Raw genomic sequence first — 3,518 nt, forward strand, 5'->3', positions numbered from 1 at the left:
TTTGCTTCACCACGTCGTGCACTTCTGATTTGGTGCCGCCTCCCCGCCCCAATGCATGCTTTGAATTTTTTTTTTGTGTGTGGCTTGGCTTCGCCTCGTTGCTTAGAATTTTTTATTTAGGATTTTTGATTTGGTATGATGTGGTTTCGCCTCACCCGTCGTGCAATTTTTATTTAGTATCACGAGGATTCGCCCCGTCGTGATACATGCTTCAGATTTTTTATTTGACTTCGCCCTGGCCCGATGCATGCTCGGGATTTTTTATTTGGTGTGGCTTGGTTTCGCCTCATTGCTTAGGATTTTTTATTTAGTGTGGCTAGGCGAACCTTATTTTATAATTCAGTAAGTCCCTTTAGTATCCTTGAATTTTAGTTAACCGGTTATCAAAATAAGAATCTATGCCAAAATAAGAAATCATACGGAATCTAGCTCATAAACTAAAAGAATTAGTGATCAACATCAGCGTTCAAAAGACCAAAAGGGTGACTCGAAAATATTAACACGGAGGAATAGACACAGATTTTGCTAATTCTAAACATAAAATTGTAGAAAATAAAAAATGAAATTCCTTATGCAACCACTACTCGCCCAACCCGCACCAAATCAAACATGGAACCTTTATTTTCCAGCAAATTATAGCTACACTATGAGTTCGCACATATTATGTTCATGTATTACAAAGTCATTCTGGTACCGCAAAGTGTAGTCTAAGTTGAAACCTCTACACATAGCCAATGCAAATGGACATTGCATCATAATGAAGATGTGTGTTAAATACTCAATAGTTTTCCTAATACACAACAAATAAACTTGCTACATAAGCAGCCTTATCATTTTCAACTGTTATAGGATATATGTATCATGGGAACTATTTCTTGTTTCCCTCAAAAATTTGATTCACCCAAATTTGTTGTCCTGCAATTTGGTTTTTAGTTTGTAGTTAAAACCATATATATGAAGTCCAAACATGGTATAAGCTGCATTCGAGGTTTAATATTTACCGTAACTCCGGCAGTTTTAAGGTGAAGATGACGACATTGCTTCCTTCCTTTACATCGACCACCTCCCAAGCTACACCGACCATGTAGTTCTCGCAATTTGCATATCAGGGCAGCTATCCACCTCTCAAGCTTCTGAATTAAATGAAACTGTTTGGATAGCATTGAGAAATGTCTAGGTGGTAGAGAAACAATCTGGTTTCCCCGCATAAGAGATGCATTTCTATGTCAAGTGAAATAGGCCATGCATTGGAACAAACAACTGTTTTCAATTTAGTTTTCCGTAATCATAAGACTTCAATTTGGTTGAAGCTTTAACTGCAGCAAAAATAAAAGCAGAAACAACTTAAATGTCAGCTTTTGATTAACATGAAAATGTGTGGATGCATTGAGAGATGTCTAAGCGGCAGGGAGATAATCTGGTTTCCGCGCATAAGATAAGCATTTTTAATTGTCACACATAAATTTAGGGAAAAATCAAATTCATACCTGTTTAAGAATTTTAATTGGTGTACCTGTCAACAAATAAATAAAACAATGGGTCAATCACAGAAATTTGTTAAACCCTAATCTAAAACAAATTAATAATTCATAGGAAGTAAGCAAACTCACTACAACCTCCAATTAATCTTACCCATCTCTAATCTTTCCTTTAGACTCCCAATTTCATCTTCTAATCCTTTAATCAATTCTTCAATTCACCACTGGATCAACTTCAAAACTTCAATTGAACGTCTACCCATGTTTCCTCATCTAGCAGTAGCTTTATATATCATCTTTTAGATCTTCAGAACATTAATCAAATCGGTAAACCCTTTTTGATCTTCTCGGATTCGAACCCTAATTGTTCTGCTTCATACTTAACGACCACACCATCTTCTGCATCATCTATCAGTATCACCAATTTATTTTCCCCGATTAATTCTCACTCACACCACCCACATTGAACATCACAGAAGAGCAGAGGAATAGAGGAGAAGAAGGAAGAAGAAGAAGAAGAAAAAATAAGAAGAGAATCCGGAAAGGAAAACTTAGGTTTAGTTTTTTTCTTTTTATTTCGTGGATTTTCTTTTTTTATTCTCGCGTATAACGTTTCAGAAACGGATGTATTGTTTCAGAAACGGATGTATTGTATTCTCACTCGCGTATAAAGTGTAAGTAATTAGTTAGGTGGAAATTCTCACATAAGTATTGTATACCCACGTTATGGCTAACGGTGTTACAAACGGTCAGTTAAATACAGAGTGTAAATAGAGTGTAATTCATGTTTTAATGTCTCAACCAATAGAGTGACGCCAAATGTCCTCACCAGGTTTACTAATGTCCAAAGCTTTTATCTAATTTAATTTGAGGGGGGTGTCACATTCACCGTGCGACGTGGGAGCTCATATGACTTAGCATTTTAAAGGAGGGGAGATGCCTAACTTGAAACGTATTTTTTCGTTTCTATTTTTTTTAATCAATAAAACTATACTTGATTTTGTGCCCGGGCGTATTTTTAACCATATTTTTGATTTGGTAAAGCTCGGCTTCGCCTCGCCTCGCCTCGCCCCGTCCCGATTTGATTTGGTGTGGCTCGGCTTTGCTTCGCCCTGATTTGGGAAGAAAAGATGAATATCACTCACATGCCAGTAATAGATGCCGTCATCCATTTACTACACAATGCAATCAAAAGGAACTTGGGAGTGAATCATTGTAATAGCTGTCGTGAGGCTTTGCCTCGCCCCGTCGCGATACATTTTTGATTAGGTCTGGCTCGACTTCTTTTCGCCTCGCCTCGTCCCGATGCATTTTTGATTTGGTGTAGCACGACTTCGCCCCGTCACGACACATTTTTGATTAGGTGTGGCTCGGCTGCGCCTCGCCCCGTCCCGATGCATTTTTGATTTGGTGTTGCGGCGGTGCGGGTAGAGAAAAAGCTAAGATAATAGAAAGCGATGAGAATAAAATTAGATTTTGTGCCCATGGTACGCACCGGGCGGACCCCAAAACCATCCACCATCATTTGGTCCATGTCTGCCACGCATCGGGCATCTTTTTCTTTTAATCATATTTTTGATTTGGTAAAGCTCAGCTTCGCCTCGTCCCGATTTGATTTGGTGCATTTTGGTGTGACGTGCATTTTGGTGTGGCTCGGCTCCGCCTCGCCCTCATCCCGATGCATTTTTGGTTTATGAAAAGAAAAGCCACGATTGAATCCATTCCAAATTATCAGTTGGATCTTTCCGGTGCATCTTACTAAGTAGTTCCATTCAAAGTTGCAAAGCTGGAACAAAAAGAGAAAAATGCATAAATAAAAACATTAGTAACATCAAAAGAGAGATACTCATGAACAACTGCGAATTTGGAAAATAATTTGATTTTCCTAATTGTAGAATTTGGGTTTACCTAAATCCAACAGTACCTTAATCTTCAACTTCAATATACAAAATGGCAGTAACTACACCATCGTCATGGTAGTTCTTGCCGTAAATCTCTACTCCCATTAGCTTTAGTTCCTACTACTACAAATAGGTTCCT

The 3,518-nt window shown here is 38.3% G+C and overlaps 1 long non-coding RNA gene across 2 annotated transcripts; it reads right to left on the minus strand.

The window, feature by feature from the left end:
- Nucleotides 1-543: 543 nt before the first annotated feature.
- On the minus strand, nt 544-2,051 carry LOC113281481. Of its 2 annotated transcripts, XR_003326179.1 has the most exons (4): nt 1,633-2,045; nt 1,488-1,513; nt 1,002-1,316; nt 544-915 (listed from the first exon to the last, which is right to left on the minus strand). It is a non-coding gene; the product is annotated as an uncharacterized LOC113281481 (long non-coding RNA). The 2 variants fall into 2 exon arrangements; XR_003326178.1 differs by having other exon boundaries at nt 544-1,316; nt 1,633-2,051.
- Nucleotides 2,052-3,518: the final 1,467 nt, after the last annotated feature.

The sequence above is a fragment of the Papaver somniferum genome, chromosome 5, assembly GCF_003573695.1.
Source record: "Papaver somniferum cultivar HN1 chromosome 5, ASM357369v1, whole genome shotgun sequence".
Classification (NCBI taxonomy): Eukaryota; Viridiplantae; Streptophyta; class Magnoliopsida; order Ranunculales; family Papaveraceae; genus Papaver; species Papaver somniferum.